An 18,914-nucleotide genomic window follows, 5' to 3' on the forward strand; every position below is an offset into this window, starting at 1 on the left:
CATTTCAATTTCATGTTTATGCTTTCGGTGGTTTAAAGTTAAGTCAGAAAATATATCAACCCATAGATCACCGATTCACTCCCCCTCTTAGTGATCCCTGATTCCAATAATTGTTGGATAGATGATTCAAAATAGATGAAAAGTGTTGGTGGAGAAGGGTAAATGTGTCATTTTTGACAAGGATGGGAGTAAGAATATTTTTGCAGTAGTTCAAATGACAAAGAACCATATGTTTCCATTAAGGATAGAGACTTTTTCTCTTCTCAGAATATGGTTGCACTTGCCAAACATGGAAAATATATAGCAGTGCAACAATCAGCCCACAAGGAAGTAATTCAAGACTCCTCCAAGATATAGCATCTCAACTATGGACACTTAGGCTATGCTAGTTTAAGTTAATTGTCCAAGGAAAGAATGGTAGATATTTTTTTAAGGATAGTAGAGCCTAGTAGAAAGTGTGAGGCTTGGATTTTGGGTAAGCAACATAAGAAACCCTTTCAATGGGAAACTATAGAAGGGAAAGAACACCATAGTAGCTTGTGCATACTAATTTGGTTGGCCCTATACAAGACATATCCATTGACAAGAGCTAACATTTTTTGACCTTGAATGATGATTCCAACCATAGAACATGGGTTCATTTTTTGCAGCATAAGTTTAAAGAATTTGATAAGTTTTTATTATTTAAAGCCTAAACTAAAAAATGAGAGTGGGCATGTACTTATCAAGGTCTTAAGGTTAGATCATGGGGTAGAGTATACCTCCAATGATTTTATGCATTTTTCCAAGAAAAATGGCATAAAGGAGTTAACAACTCCTTATACTCTGTAACAAAGTGCAGCGGATAAAAAGAAGAATAGAACTATCATGGAGATCTGGCAAGGAGAAAGATAGAGGCAATAGGATTCCCAAATGAGTATTGAGGAGAGGATTAGAGGCTTAGCAACAACTATTTATATGATAAATAGAAGTCCAACCAAGGTGGTTCATGACAAGATCCCTCAAAAAGTTTGTTCAAAATTCAAGTGGAGCGTTGAGCACTTAAGAGTGTTTGGGTGTGTGGGATATGCTCATGTGCTAGAGGAGAAGAGGCAAAAGTTTGATGACAAGGGTGAGAAGTGAATTTTTGTTGGCTATAGTGTTGAGTCCAAGGCATGTAGGCTGTATAACCTCATCACCAAAAAGATAACCATTAGTAGAGATGTGGAGTTCATTGAGAATGAGTCATGGGATGGCTCGGTGGACACCTCTTAATACACCTCACATGTAGTGTGAATTGATGATGAAGATGATGAGTATCAAGAGGCGCAAGAAATTCAATAGACTATCTCATAATTTTGTCTGAGAGAGTTCCATACAAGGTTGGATAGCTCCTGATGCAAGTAGGCAAAAAGGCAAGAAACCAAAGACTATAGGAGGATTGGCTCTAGAGAGCTCCCAATTATTCCAATCAGAGTTTTCACACTAGAACAATAGAAGTAGTGAGATTTTAGACCCCACTCTCACCTCCTTAATGCCAAAGAAGACCAAGATTCGAAGGGAGAATTACCAAAATGAAAGGTATAATGATGGATTTGATAAAATTTTGAATTTTTCATTATTTTCATAGTGATCCAATTTATTTTGAGGATCCTATTAAAGAAGAGAAATGGTGTGAGGCCGTGGATGAGGAAACAGATGCGATAGAAAGGAATAGAACTTGGGAGCTAATTGAGTTGCCTCCCAACAAGCAAGTTATTATGGTGAAATGGGTTTGTAGGACCAAGAGTAATACTAAAGGAAGAATAGAGTGGCATAAGGAAATATTAGTTGTCAAGGGGTACAAAGACAAATTTGGGAGAGATTATGATGAGACATATGCCCCTATTGTAAGGATGGAAAACCTACAGGCAGTTGTAGTGCAATTGCAGTCCATCACAAATGGAAGGTGTTTCAAATGGATGTGAAGTTTCCCTTCTTGAATGGAGTGTTGAAAGAGGAATTTTATATGGTTTCAGGGCATGAAGGCAAGGTATATAGTCTGAAGAAGGCTATTTATGGGCTTAAGTAAATTCCATTGGCATGGTACAATAGGATTGACTCATATTTGATGAGCAATGGATTTAGCAAAAACTATGATGAGACCACCCTTTACATCAAGGTAGTTTATAGTAAAATTTTAATTGTTGTCTTGTATGTAGATGATTTAGTTTTCACTGGGGATGGTGATTTCCTCATTGTTGATTTCAAAGAGGCATTCAAAAGAGAGTTTGAGATGACAAATTTAGGTCTCTTGAGATATTTTCTAGGCAAAGAAGTAAAACAAATGCATGATATTTTTATTTCTCAAGAAAAATATGCAAATGATATTTTTAAGAGATTTACAATGCAAGGAAGCAAACTTGCACCAACACCAACACCTTTAGGTCTTAGGCTGAGTAAGGAAGATTGCAACAACAATGTAGATCTAACCATGCACAATGGTTTGGTTAGATGTTTGAAGTATTTGATAGCAACTAGGCCTGATATAATGTAAGTAATGAGTCTGGTTTCCAGATTTATGGAGATTCTAAAGGACTCCCATTGGCAAGTGGGTAAAATAATCTCGAGGTATGTGAATGACATCAAGGGATATGGCATTTTTTATAATACAATAAATGATTTTAGATTGGTTAGTTACACAGATAGTGATTGGGCAAGAAGAGTAGATGATTAGAAGAGCACAATGGGCTATGTGTTTCATTTGGGTTCGGGTGTAATCTCATGGGCTTCTAAGAAGAAACCCATTATTTTCCTATTTACAATTAAGGTAGATTAAATAGCAACAAATGTAGCAGCGTGTAAAGTTATTTGGTTGAGAAGTATCTTGGTAGATTTGAAGCAAGAACAAGAGGATGGAACAACTATTGATGGCGACAATGTCTCATGAAAAGCTTTCACAAAAAATCCTATGTTTCATGGAAGAAGAAAGCACATTGAAATCATATATCATTTTATCAAAGAATTACTTGAGAATGGTGAAATTAAAATGGACTTTTACCAATATGAGCATTTGCTAGCAAATTTTTTTATGAAGCCATTGAGAAGGGACCATTTTGAGTCCCTAAGAAATTTTTTGGGTATTGTTGATTCAGATAAGGAATGATCTTATTTGTCAGCTTGGGATAAAGAGGGATTGCTAGAAAATTTATTTCTTTTGAGCCTCCATGCACACCTTCTTGTCAGGAGTTGTTTTTGAGAAATTATTTGTTTGTAGACTTTGGGATCTCCATCCTCGACTCACTCTTGACATTGGAATAGTAATAGCTAGTTGAATTTATTATTGGTAGGTGATTTTGAATTTGAATTTTGAGGGGGAATTTGAGTGGATAGCCCCAAGACAAAAGGGAAGAATGTTTTCCAATGTTAGTTAGAGAGAGTAGTAGTAGTAGAGGAATGTTTTTTGTTCTTTGAGTGATTTAGAGTGTGCAACAATTGTCATGTGTTTGTTTGTGCTAAGAGCAGTGATTTCTCTAGGCACTTTGTGTCTTTTGATGAACAATGATTTCTCTAGGCATCACTAACTCAAAGTGAGCAACATGTGAGTCAGAGAGAGCTTGGAGAAGCTTTGTAGTTTGTAAGAGACCGTAGAGGAGCTCTAGATTGTTTAATGTTTGGGAGCAGCTCCAAAATGTTGCAAATTAGTTTGTAATCAAGAGTTGTAAGAAGTTAGTTTATTTGAGAGTGTTTATTTTGTAAAACTAATCTCTAGGTTTAATAGAAAGCAAAAATATTGCATGTCTCCATTATTTGTTTATCCACTACATATTGTTATTGATTGACAAATTTGAGTTGCAATCTCATGGGTTTATTTGTTTCTTAGATTTTGAGATTTCCTTTGTTTCCTCCCTACTGTATGCAAATATTATCATCTAATATTATTAAGTTATTATTTTTTGTGTTCTCTCACCATGTTGTCTTTGTGCAAGTACCTTTGTCCCAATATCTATATCTATCCCTTATCTAATATAATTTTCTTTTCCTAAAAAATTTCTATTCTTAGGGAGGGTGGCAGCTCCACTCCCCCTAAAGAATAGAATCCACTAACTCCATGTCAAATGTAACTAGATATGAATATAAAATTTGTTATGAATATAAGAATTTAATAAAGAAACAAAATAAAAATAAAAAACTTAAATTTTAATAAAATTAAAGATTCAAAATTAAAATAAGATATGTTTGTGGAACATCTTGTTTCAAATTGGCATCTAAATATGTGGGAATAATGATCTGCAATAAAATTAAGGAGATAACTGCTAGTTAGAAGGTGCAAATCAGTGAAAATCGGTTAAAGATGAAGAACTACTGGGGAAAAAAAGAAATAAACCATACAAAAACATTGTTTCTCTCCAGTAATTCCTATTATATGGAGTATAGTATCCACCTGTACTCTTTTCTTCATCATGGGAAAAGAAAGGATTATTTTGCTGGGAGATGAAAAAGGGAAAGGAGGAAGGCGGACTGTGAAAGAAAGAAGTAAATCAAAAGAATTGCTGGTAAGTGCGTCTCTATTAATTTATGTTTTATCTATAATATTACGACTCCATCTTGGCATAAATAGGAGGGAAATGATTTGACTGTAGAATGATGGTTTCCATTTTTCTTTTTGAGATTCTCTTGAAAGTTTTTTTTTTTTTTTTGAATATAATTCTTTTTGTGAATATCTTGCATGTTTTGTATTCCTTGTGAAAACCTCTCTTCATGATGTTCTATCAAAAAACTCATTGCTTTGTCTTTATATTTGCATTTTGCATGCATGCCTATCAAGGAAATTATAACCATTCGAATAGAGTCTTTCTAGAGTTCTCTATGGACATTACAGATTGAAAAAATAGAGTTTTGAACAGATCATGTACCTTTTCGGCATATCCATATTTTGTATGCATGTTCTGTAGAGCTCGTCTAACTATATTAACTGATATATTGAATAGAAATTAGTCTTCGTACGCTTTGGTGGACATTCAAACTCTATCCATCCAGGTAAAGTTGTGAAAACTAGATTTACAGCCGCTCGTACATTTGAGTTTCTATACCCATTTCTACAAATAATTTTGAAATATAATTAAGTCCAATGATACCATAACTTTGTGCCTCTATTATTTTGTGAACCTTTGTTAGCAAAAAAGAGGAAAAAGGAAGAAATGGCATGAGGAAAAGTGGAAGAAGTGATTGGAAGAAGCATGGAAGCAACAACAAGAGCAACTTCGTTTAGACAAGGAAGCAAAATATCAGAGGCGCTAAGCTCTTTTATCAATGGACTTTATCAAATATCAAATGCTTTCCTTGTGTGTGCTACTAAAGAAAGAACTACTTACTTCATCATAACATATATTTCTGATTTTGTGGAGGGGGAAGTTCTGGTAAAAATCTGTGTCCTGACTAACCCTAATAATGTTTGCCCTCAGACCTATATCATTAAATCTCATGAGGGTATCTGGAAACAACCAATTAATAAGTTGGAGAGAGACTTTGGTAAAACTTCCTTGCAATTGGATGCTCCTTTTCTTATGGATTTTTCGAAATCCTCTGTTCTGGATAAGGCAGAACATTGCTTGGGTAGTAACGAAAATCCATTTCTGGATAAACTATTAGTTAATGGCTCCATTGGGAAACCTCCCGCTACTTTTGAAGTTAACCAGGCTATGAGGAATGTTGGGAAGCGAGAGGTTTATGTTTTGTCTCACGATCCGGTGTCTATAGGGTTATTTACTAGTAAGGATAAGATAGTAGCTCACCAGAATATTGTGGTTTCGGGGAACAGCAATGTGGATGATCTGCTTCCAAATCTCACTACTTTGAATTGTTTGGATAAGTCACTAAATGATAGTGGTGGGAATCTTGTCTATACTGTGAAGTCAAAAGAATACTTAGAAGATTGTCAGGGGATTGGTCAGATTTTTGCGAAGAATGATGGGGTTGTTTCAGAGTCTAATGTTGGGGTCTATTCTCTAGGGTTTCCTAATGATTCTATCCTTGTTCAACAAGTCAAATAATTGGTGTCTAATTCTTCGCAGCATGTTGATGTGGATGTGGATAATAACACCACCTTAGGAAATAATATTCAGTTGGGGGACATTCCTATTATTGTTTCAGATGAAAATCTGGTTCACCAAGTAAATGATCTTTTTACAAATCATGAGCATCAGATGGATGAGGACATTACGAATAGGGTTATCTATTCCATTGAGAATGACTTGGGGGGATTAAATCGACCCTTCCTATTTTTGCATCTACTAACCCTTTTGAGGTTTTGGCCTCATTAGAAATGGGCATCATAGATAATTTAGCCATGACTTCTCCTAAATCAAATAAGAGTTTACCAATTGTTCAAACTACTCTAATTAGGGCTTCATCTGTGGTTTCTCCTAGTAGGGGTAGGCCTCCAAAGAATCATAAGACTCAATTGGAAATTGATGCTGGGATTTAGCATATTTTGTCTCTTTCTCCTGGTGTTGGGAAAGGGAAGCGTTCAATTTCTCTTGATGACGCTTTGAAAGGAAGTGATACTCCTAAGGGTAAGAGGAGTAAGAGGTCTATTATCAGTCCTCCTATGACTAGGTCAGGGGCTGTGAAACATAATATTCAAAGTAGTTTTGGAGAAGGAAAGTCTTCTCCATCTAAAGGAAAGAGGGGAGCCTCGATCTCCCCTTGAGAACAATGAGAATTATATCTTGGAATGTTAGGGTCTTAAATGCCCCTAACAAGAGGCGCTTAATTAAGTCCCAAATGGACTTAGTTAAGTGTGATATTTTCATGTTGCAAGAGACAAAATTGTCAAAGGAGTCTGCTGATTTGGTTTTTTCTTCTTGGAGAAAGTGGGAATTCCTCTCCTCTCTAGCTTGTGGTGCGTTAGGGGGTTTGGCATTGATTTGGAATAACTATAACATTGAGGTTGAGCTAGTTGCTTCTACTGTAAACTAGATGTTGGCCTTAGTTAAAAGCAAGCTTTCGAAGGTTAAGTTTTGGATTTTTAATATTTATGCTCCTTCTAGTATTCAAAGGAAGACTAAATTATGGGGAGAACTTAAGAGGATTTCCTCCCCTTTAAGGCATGGTCCCTTTATAATCTTTGGGGGAGATTTTAATGCTATCATTGACTTGGAAGAAAAGAAAGGAGGTATTCTTCCTAATAAAAAAATTATGAAAGACTTTGGGATGTTCATTAAGGACATGGGTCTTTTTGATTGTCAGTTTCAGAATGGGATTTTCACATGGACAAATATGCGTAGAGATTTTTCTTAGATTGCGGAAAGGTTAGATAGGTTTTTGTTATCAGATGTTTGGATTGATTCAGAGTTTGAATTTTTTTCCTCTATTCTTCCAGTTTCGGGGTCAGATCATTTTCCAATTTCCCTATCAATTCTGGAAGATAAAGCTCCTTTTAAGTCACCTTTTAAATTTGAACTCATGTGGTTTAGAGATTCTTCCTTTTTTCCTTTGCTCAAAAAATGGTGGAGTTCTGCTCCTTATTGCTCTGGATCCCGAATGTTTCAGATTGCTAAGAAGTTGAGATTTTTGAATTTTAATATTAGAGAATGGAATATCTTGCATTTTAAGAACATCTTTTAGGAAAAACAGAGGATTCAAGATATGATTGGATGTCTTAATTCACATGTGATTCAACATGGTATGATGCCTCTTGTTTTTGATGAACTAAAATTGCTAAAAGCAGAGCTTGAAGAATTTTTGTCCAGAGAAGAAATTTATTGGAGACAAAAATTGAGGGAGATCTGGCTTTCAGATGGTGATAGAAATACAAAATTTTTTCACTCTTCAACAAAATTTAAGAGAAGTAGAAATAGGATATCTTGTATTGAGTGTCCAAATGGCAGACTTTTAACAGAATAGTAGGATATTGCTTCAGAGGCAATTAGGTTTTTTAAGTCACTATTGTCTTTGGATCATGAAGATCTTCATAATAACATTTCTACTAATATTCCTTCTTTGGTATCTTCGGAAGATAATAAAATGTTGATGTCTCCTTTTTCTTTGGATGAAGTTAAGACTGTTGTTTTTGCAATGAACCCTGATAAGGCTCCAAGACTAGATGGCTTTACTCTATTTTTTCAGAAATGCTAGGATTTTGTGGGAAATGATTTTTTATTGGCCCTTGAGGAAGCTAGAAGGAATAGGTCTATTTTAAAAGAGCTTAATACTACAATGATTGCAATTATTCCTAAAAAAGAGGTTACCAAGACATTTGTTGATTTTCGCCCTATTGCTTTATGTAATACTTTGTACAAGATTTTTACCAAGGCTATTTCTTTAAGGTTGGCTAAAATTATGCCTAGGATCATTTCTTTAGAACAAGGTGGTTTTGTTCCAGGAAGAGAGACAACATAGGGAGCTATAGTGGCACATGAGGTTCTGCATTCTATTTCTACTCAGAGAATTCCGACCATGATCCTCAAATTAGATATGATGAAAGCATATGATAGAGTAGAATGGGAGGTGTTGTGTGTTGTTCTACTTAAATTGGGCTTTTCCAAGGCATGGGTCAAATGGATTCATGCTTGTATTTCTTCTGCAAGGTTCTCGGTTCTAATTAATGGCTCCCCTTGTGGTTTTATCTCCTCTTCTAGGGGTTTGAGGTAGGGGATCCCCTATCTTCTTTCTTGTTCATTCTTCTAGCTGAAATGTTCGGTTGGGCTATAAGAGACACTAAGCTAGGAGGGCTTTGGAAGGGAATTAGGATTCAAAATGTTCCACAAAGCATTTCGCATTGCTTGTTTGCAGATGATACCTTGTTATTTGGTCAGGCCTCTTTGGGTGAGGCAAGAGTGATAAAGGGGATAATACATAATTATGCATCTTTTTTTGGTCAGAGAGTCAATGTTGATAAGGCAAAGATTTTTTTCTTCATGCTTTACAATTGGTTCAAGATAGATTGAAGATTTTTTGGGGATTTGCATCTAGAAATCTTCCTTGTTCTTATCTTGGTATACCTTTCTTCATTAAGAAGGATAGAGTTGAGTTTTGGGGTAAGATCATTTCAGTTATCTCTAGAAGGATCCTATCCTGGAATCATAGATGGTTATCTTTGGCTGGTAAAATTGTTCTTAGTAAGTCTGTCCTAAATGTTGTTCCTATTTATCTCATGTCTGTTTTGCAGTCTTTGAAAGTGACTCTTGTTAGTTTGCAAGATACTCTTAGGTCCTTTCTTTGGAGTAATAATAAAGATGGTAAGAAGAAACTCCCTCTGGTAGCATGGGATAAAGTTTGTTTGCCTAAAAACCTTGGGGGCATAGGCATTAGGAGTCTGGAAAGTCAGAATTTAGCCTTAGGTGCTAAGCTAGTTTAGAAATTGTATGAGAGACCATTCTCCTTTTGGGCACAAATTATGTTTGCTAAATATTTAAATAATGGACCAAGAGAGTATGTTTTTCAAGTTTCTAGTTTACCTTCTGGTTCAGCTATTTGGAATTTTCTATGTAAATGTAAATCAGTGACTTTGCCTCATCTCTCATGGATTGTTGATAATGGTAGAAAAGTCAGGTTTTGGGAGGAAGTTTGGAATGGACATCCCCCTCTGGTGAACTCGAGGGATTGGTCTCCTTTAATTTCCACTCTTTCTTCCCTTTGGGGTGTCTTGGTGGCTGATTATTTTGAAATTGAGTACAGTGGGAATCTAAAGGTGGTAAAATGGAAATCAATTGAGTTTTTAGATATTGATCATAATGTGAAATTGGAATATGAAAAGATGTTGGGGGAGAGAGTAATAATTCTTTTTGATGCAGACGATGAACTTATTTGGACAAGGAATATCTCTAGTAAGTACACAGTTAAGGATGGCTATAGATCTCTCTTGGTTGCTAAAGATTTATCTACTTGACCATACAAGTTGTTTTGGCATATGGCTTGCCTTCCAAAGGCTGGTGCTTTTGCTTGGTTAGTAGTACAGGACAGGGTCCTTACAGGAATGAGGTTGGACATGTTGGGTATTACTACAGTATTTTCTTGTGTCTTTTGTAATAAAAATTTAGAATCCTCTGCACACTTGTTTCTTCATTGTGATTTTGCCTATGCTTGCTGGCAGTGGTTGTTTGAAAAGCTCAATCTATCCTTTTTTATTGGTAAGGATCTCCTTTCCCACTTTAGAGCCTGGCCTCTCCTATTTGCCTCATCTTTCTATGCATGTCTTTGGATTATTTCTCCATCTATTGTGATTTGGAATATTTGGTTAGAGTGTAATAATAGGATTTTTAAACAAACAAGTTCTTGCTTGGCTGAGGTTTTATTGAGGATTGAATCTTCCATCTCTGAAGTTGCTTTGTCTTTTATCTATAAGAATTTGGAAACCCTTACCCGTTTTTCTCATTGGGATGGTAGGGTAACTTGAGTTTGGAGAATGTTATCAGTCTTACCTTCTCAAGGATCTATTTTAAATAAGACTAATGCTATAAGTAAGAGAAATTTTGCTTGTTGGAAACCTCCTCCGCAAGGGCACTTTAAATTGAATTTTGATGGTGCTTCTCATGGGAACCTAGGCCTGGCAGGGGTAGGTATGGTAATTTATGATCATAAGGTAAGATTTATTTAGGCTCGTTGTCATGCGATTGGTTTCAAGTCTAATAATTGTGTAGAATTCTTTGCTTTGTCCTTTGGTTTGGATATGGCTATATCTTTGGGAATTAAGGACTTGATAATTGAGGGTGATTCTATGGTTATTATTCAAAGTGTCATGAAAAAGAAGTCGAATTGTTGGCAATTACAATATATACTTGATTATATTTTGCAAAAATTAGATTTTTTTGATTCCTTCTTGATTTTTCACTGTTATAGGGAAGTGAATAAGATTGCAGATTTCTTGGCTAACTTAGCCATTGATAGTGATGCTAATATGCGGGAGGTAAGTGTGGATGAGATCCCTTCCTTGGTTTTGGAATATTTGAAGTAAAGAAGGGCATAGTTGTAGTCTTCATCAACCTCCTTATTTGGTGTGGCTTTTCTTTGGTGTGGGTTCTGCTACGCTTGTTCACAATGTTTATTTTGACAGGGTCTCTGATTATGATTTCCTTTCTGCTATATGGTATCATTCTAACCAGTGGTTTGGAGAATTGTGTTTCATAGACAGGGGTGGTTCAGACTGGTGTTTTTTGGTAGCAATGGATATGCATCCTTCGATGATCATACTTTAATCTTCCTTCTATATGCTTCTGTTGGCGGCTTCCTTTATATCTAATGCGGCTTATGTAATTGGGATGGGTTTTTTGATGTACTATGTCAACGGGCATTTGGTATTGGGTAGAATAGGCTTGTGTTACTTAAGCAATACTTAAGGGTTTTCTTACTGGTTCTTTCCCTTAAGTGCTTTTTGAACCAGACACTGTAAAAAACTTTAAAAAATTAATATAGTTCAATGGTTCTATCCATTTTTATCCCAAAAAAAAAACCAAAAAAAAACCATATATTGTTGATTACGGTACATAAATTGTATCTATGTATGTACAACCAGTAATATTTTGATTTGACATTTACTTGAAACGTTTCTGAACTCCACTGCCAGATATCAGTGCTCAACCTTATCAACTTACGTTTGTGTGTTTCTGTTTGTAATCTTTGCATCGGTAAGTCCTCTAAATCACATACTAACGACCCCAGCTTTTTTTTCGCCCGATTTTATCAGCATATCAACTGGATGAGAATTCATCCGGTATGGGTTTTAGTACTCGTATTGATAGACAGGATTGTTAGAGAACTAGATAAAACTGGTTTATTTTCTTGCTCATTCACTTGTATGTGTATGGAAGTATTTGAAAATTCGTATGGATTTGAATGGCTCAATCTTTGCTTCAGGTTTTTTGTTTTCCTTAATGGAGTAGGAATCATGACGGGCGTCTCTGGTTTATGGCTGGAATGAGGGTACTTCCCCAACACCGTAGCTGAGGAACCCTAAACTGAAATAGTCTCAATATACAGAGGCCATTGTCTACTGTACAACTATAGTCTCAGTCTTGTTCATCCACCAGGCGTCTCTGGAGTCGTGTAGATTCATGTTAGACTTAGCATCCTCCTCTATCCTCCTGGAGTCCTGTACGAAGGATAGAGGAGGATGCTAAGTCCAACAAATTTGCATGAAAAACACATGGAAGAAGTCCACCAGCAAACAACACTTCAGATTCAAAAGGAATATGCTGCAAAGGTAAACTGTTAGCTAATTTTCTGTAAAATGGTGATAGCTTAACAACTTTTTAAACAGACCTCCATATGGTAAAATGATATTTTCAACTTTATTTATTCTAATGTATTAGAGGTGTCAAGCATGTGAACTAGTTGTGAAAAAGTTACTCAGAAATAGAAGGGCAATCAATGTTGGGCAGTGAGGCTAATTCATATGAGATATCATCTTATGAAGGCTGCGAGGAGGACAACGATGATGATTGTACTGCAGGAAACTCATACCATCATGGACAAGGTGGATGAGGATAAACTAAAAGTTGGAAGCAAGGGAGGCTGCAATCAGCAGAACTCAGAAATGTAGGTCTTTTTCCTCTGGCAGCTCTCGAGCTTTCATTATACACCTCCAAAACATAGTAGCCAGCGCAACAAACCAGCTCAATGCCCCCACTTTGTTGGTTCGACACTTGTATTGCCTCTTGTGTGAAACAAAATGTAGTGCATAACAGATCTTCCCTATTTTGGGGGGGTTTTTTTGTCTTTTTCTTTGATAAAAATATCTTTTTTGTGCTTTGGCTGTGAATTCTTAGGAACAAAGTTGAAAATCCTGGCCATTGCAATTCCAATGCGTTTTATAAATGATTTGAAAGGCAAGTCCTTGATTTCATTTTTATTCCTTGTTCTATTTCTTCCCAAAAAAATTAGGTCTTGGTTTGCATTGTAGTTATCAGTTTGCAATATTGAATGTTAAGTGAATTGTAAGAGTTGGGATTCTGTTGGTGCTTTTAGTAGCTATTGTGGGTAGTTGATTTATCCTCATTTATATCATTGACCTTGTAGTGTTTAAAAATTGAAGGCATATGGCAGGCAGAGGACCTTGCAGTCAATGTGTTGGAGAAATTTAGGGTCAAAATTTTTGCTTGAATGCCACAAAGCCAACATAGTGAGTGCAGCCTTTGAAGGTACCATTCTCAAAGCGAGAATTTAACTTATGCCATTATCTTTATTGAACAGCTTATGGTTTAACTGTTCCATTCAAAGTGGTATGAGTTAATGTTAGTTACCATGTAGAGAACTTTTTTATTTGTTGAATGGTACACCTTAGGGTTTAGCAATTTCATTATTTATAGTGCGATTCCAAATTGAGTACATTTGCGAAGAAGAATTTAAAAAAAATAAAATTCTCATCTCTAGTCTACTGTAAGATTATACAAATGAACAATTTGTGGGAAAAAAATCAACGAAGATTTTATTTCTGGATCAAGTATGGTGTACTTGTCTTTGTCATATACAGTTTGTATTCTCCCACTTTATATAGTGATGAAGATCTAATTTCGAAGAAACAACTAATAAAAATTGCTTATTATCAATTGAATTTTCCATCTAAATTTTTGAAGGATTGAAATCCTATAAGTTAACCATGCCGTAGAATGTCATATAGATATTGCCAAATTTTAAGTTGCTAGTAACCCATGCTTGAAGGATGTGGACTTCATACTTCTTTTTGATATTCATACTAGGCATGCCAATGTGAATGGTCGATAGGATGTGGACTTCATACTTCTTTTTGGTATTCATACTAGGCATGCCAATGTGAATGGTCGATCTCACAATTCTTTAAGTTTAGAAGTTAATATCTTTTATATATGTTTATGTGTGTACATTTTATAACTAGACCTATTGTACATTTAATATGATTGACATGTGGAAGGAATTTAGTGTATCCATCTGACAGTGATTATGTGAGGATAAATGTTTTACCCAATTAAGCTACTCTGTGAAGCATGTGATAGGTTTAATCAGAGAAAATAAATTATTATATTTGCAGTTAAGCATATTTGGTTAAGAATATGTATCTAGGTGAATTAAATGCCTTCTGAAATCCTTGCATGTATAGTGTTCATTTTCTGAAAAGCTGGTCAACAAAATAAGAGAAGGGATTGCTTGTGCAGACAATCTTTCGAACACTCCATTACTCTCATTCATTATCTATTTGAACTGTGACATTACCCATACAAACACCGCCAATTCTGTAGCAGAAGGATGCATTTTCAGCTTTATGGGTTGTTTCTAGACTATCATTAAGACAAGTTCTAAAACTATCGGGATGCTCTGCAATTATGATTTTAATTTTGATAAATTCAAGCTTCTAAAATATCTGTAAAGTACAGAGCAATCGTGGTCAAGTTGTCAAGTTTCCAATCTCATCTGTGACAATATGTATCTTCAGAATGAAAGTACATATACAGTCTAGTAAGTCGGGTCTTATTTTCTTAAATTCTTTCTATGCTGATCTACGTATCATTCATTAATATGAGTAAGAGCATTTCTAAATATTCTAATGGAAAATGGAATCCCTGGGCACTTACTTAAAGTAGTGTTAGGTTTCACTGTAATTTATCCTTAAAAGTTTTTTATGGTCACTTGTTTAGGAGATTAATATCTGTTACCTATGTGGCCTGAAGATTTCGACTTGGGATTTTAGAATTTGTTACCTCTCAATGGATCAATAATAATAATATTCCAATTGGAGTCTGTTTGCTAAAAAATTTTACAAGTCAGTCTCAAAAAGAAATTGAGAAATTAAAAGTCAGTCTCTATATAATATGAGAGATTATCACTAGACAATATAATATGACATATTATCACTAGTTTTGCAGATTATTTCAAGCATAACTTGCTTTCCACACATTGGTAAGAGGCAACATATTGGGTAATCTTGTAATTATGTTTAAAGTTTTGAATTGTTGAGGATGAGGCATAATATATAACAATAAAAGATGCAAGTATGGAAAAACCTAAGCATTGAGAAGGTTATAATCATCATCATTTAGACGTGCCTACTCCATTGATGTCACAACCCTATTTTCGAATACTTATTTATTTATTTAACATTTACACAATTGAAAATACATAATGGTAATAAGAATAATAAATTTGATATTTAAATATTTATAATAATGTATACATATATTTTATATTATTATCATTAAAAATGTTTTATTAAATTATATAAAAATAAAACTCAAAATCTATATAAATTTTGTAACTTATTCCAATGATGCAAACTCAAACTCATATTCCAAACCACAACACTTCAATCATCACCAATTGCTAGATCCAATCAAAACATTTCCTCATTTACCAGTTGAGGTCCTGCTAATTCCCAGTTTCTTTAGTCTTTCTGGTAGACCAGAAAGACTAAGATGACAAAATACAACATAGTAAACACCAGTTGACACTGATTGCCATCAATGACATCACAAATAACTGATCAAATTCATCCAATCATGCAATCTCAATCTCTTCATCACAATGTCATGCCAATCATGCCAACATTCTCCCCCTTTGGCATTGACGACAACACCAACATAAACACCAACATACTCAACCCATACTGCTCTCCTCTCGTCTAGAACTTCTCTACAACTCTTCTCTGCTACACCTCAATCTGTAGGTTACATTTCATCTATCAATCCCCTAATTTACCTTTGAGTTACTCAAAGGTAGTCTTCGATAATGATTTAGTGAAAATGTTTGTTAGTTGTTCTTTCCTTGTCACATTCTTCCTTAGAAAATGATATTTCAATTTTATGGGTTTTTTGAAATATTAATTGCACTAGTGTTGTCACAGTAAATAGTTACTGGTTCTGACATATTAAGTTTAAAACCATCTAAGAAGAAAAAATCCACCGATAGTGCTTTTCTAGTCATCAACATTGCCTGCCCAATCTGCATCAGTGAACACATTCAAAGAAAAATCACTTTTATAAGGATACCATAAACCATAATCTACTATGCCTTTCAAGTATCCGAATATCCTTTTCACTACTACCAAGTGATTCTCCTTGGGATCCTTTTGAAATCTAGCAACCAGTCCAATAGCATGTGCAATATCAAGCATGCTATGAACAACATAATGCAACTTACCAATCATGGATATGTATTCTTTCTCATCAACAGATGGTGAATCATCTTGTTTAGACAACTTGCAGCCTATCACCATTGGAATACCAACTGGTTTACAATCCTCCATGCCAAATGTTTTCAATACTTCTTTAACATACTTACTGTAATAGAAAAATATTCCACCATCCAATTGTTGGACCTACAACCCAATGAAAAAATTAATTTCACCAATAAGAGACATTTCAAATTCTTTCTTCATCTCCTCAACAAAAGCCATAAATAAATCATCATCACCACCAAAGATTATATCATCTACAAATACTTCAGCTATCAACATTTTGTCTCCATCAGTCTTAAGATATATGTTACTGTCCTCATTGGTATGCTAGAATCCTATCTTGATCAAGTGTGCATGCAATCTTTCATACCATGCTCTCAGTGCCTACTTCAATCCATACAGTGCCTTATGTAACTTGCAAACCATATCTTTATCCTCAGAAAAAAGAAAATCCATTTGATTGTTCTATGTATACTTCTTCCTCAAGGATTCCATTAAGAAAAGTTGATTTAACATCCATCTGGTAGACCTTAAAGCCTTTAAATGCAACATAAACAAGTAACATTCTTACACCTTCCAATCTTGCCACTAGTGCAAAATTTTCTTCAGAGTCTTCTCCTTCTTCTTGTGAATAGTCTTTGCATACCAACCTTTCTTTATTCCTCATAACCTTACCTTCTTCATTCAACTTGTTTCTAAAAACCCATTTAGTGCCAATCACATTTTTTTCTTCCGGTCTAGGAACAAGTGATAGTTGAAATCAGACATGAGTTCTCTTGTCTGTACACCAGCATTTTTATCTTCAATAATTTGGTCTTCTGAATGATTCAATCTGACATATCTTGGTATTACCAGTTTCGGTGTTGTGCCTTCTGCTTCATGTTCTTCATGTTCTTCATCGCTTTCTTCATTTATCGGTTGAGCACCTATTTCTGCATTTTCCTGCTCAACATTCTTTTGCACTTCCGGTTCTATGAACACAAGTTTTTCTTCATCATTCTCAGGTTCAGATCTGCTGGTTTTGTCAGATTTCTCAGAGAGTTCATCTACCTTCTCATTTAAACTCTCAATAATCTTCTTAGTTCTCTTGTTATAACATTTAAATGCCTTACTTTTTGTAGAGTAACCAAGAAAAATACCTTCATCACACTTTGCATCAAACTTGCCAGTGAAATCATCATGTTTAATGAAACATTTACTCCCAATTTTTTGAAATAACTTACATTAGGATTCTTGCCATGCCATAATTCATAAGGTATTTTGTTGTTACTTCTCTTGATAAGTACCTGGTTCAAAGTGTAAGCAACAGTGCTAACTTCTTCTCTCCAAAACATTTTCGGTACTTCACTTTGGATCACCATGGTTCTAGCATCTTCAATATTTTTTCTATTCATTCTCTCTGCTATCCCATTATGTTGTTGAGTTCTAGGAGCTAACATCCGCCTCTGAATTCCATGTTCATCACAGAACATCACAAACTCATCAGAAGTAAATTCTCCTCCCCAGTCAGATCTCAAACATTTCAAACTCTTCCTGGTTTCAATCTCAACTAAAGCTTTAAATTATTTGAATTTATTGAATGCCTCAGACTTTTCTCTTAGAAAAGTTCCCACATCATAGATTTGAAAAATCATCAGTGAAAATCATAAAATACCTATCACCATAATAGCTCTTAGTCCTCATAGGACCGCAAAGATTAGTATGAACTAGATCAAGGATATTATTTTAAGAGAAATTCTTACTCTTAAAAGATACAAAAGTCATCTTACCCATCTGACAGTCCTTGCATAACACATTGTCTGGTTTCACAAGCTAGGGAAAACCTCTCATTACACCTGATTTACTAACTTTTATCAAATTGTCAAAATTCACATGACAAAATCTCTTGTGCTACAACTAGTTGTCTTCAATATTTGCCACCAAAAAATTATTCGCATTATTATTCAGATGAAAAAGGTTACCTCTTGTTTTCTTTCTAGTGGCAATTAGTTGACCATTGTTTCCAAGAATCCTGCACACTCCACTTTTGAATTCAAGTAAATATCCTTTATAATTTAATTGTCCAACACTTAAGAGGTTATGTTTTAATCCATCAACCCTAAAGACATCATCTACATTGCTCTTTCCACTTGATGAAATAGATCCTTTACCTTTAACCATGCAGGGTGAGTTGTTACCAAACCTTACAACACCTCCATCAAATTCTTCAAGGGATAAGAACTTGCTTTTGTCACCGGTCATGTGGTGTGAGAAACCACTATCTATTATCCATCCATCACTACTCTCCATGTGTGATACCAAATCCTTTTCATCAGTCAGATCTTTCTTTATAACAACAAACACTATCTCCTCATTGTCATATTCTTCTGATTCTTTATCAGTCGCACCTTCATCCACTGCAACATAGCATTGCTTCTTTCCTTTTCCTTTAAATTTCCTGAACTTTTCCTTTTTATCACCATTAGGATAATTTGCAGCAATGTGTCCAATCTTATTGCAAGAGAAACACTTCAAGGGTAATTTACCTTTATACTTATCGGTGCCTCTCAGAAATATTTTAGCCAATAGTGCCTCAAGTTCCATCGGATGATATTCACCATCACCATCAACTCTGCTACCACCATGACTAGACCGAGAGTCATGATTATAGAAAATATCCTTTCCTTTCCTCATAGATGTATCGGTAACAGAAGTTTTAAAAGAAAAATCAAATGGTTTAGAAACACTATTATCAAAGTCATTTAACTCAAATGCAGTCAACTTTCAAATAAGAGAATCAACAGTGACTTTATCTTTATAAATAGATCTCAGT

This window comes from Cryptomeria japonica, chromosome 1 (assembly GCF_030272615.1).
Source record: "Cryptomeria japonica chromosome 1, Sugi_1.0, whole genome shotgun sequence".
NCBI lineage: Eukaryota > Viridiplantae > Streptophyta > Pinopsida > Cupressales > Cupressaceae > Cryptomeria > Cryptomeria japonica.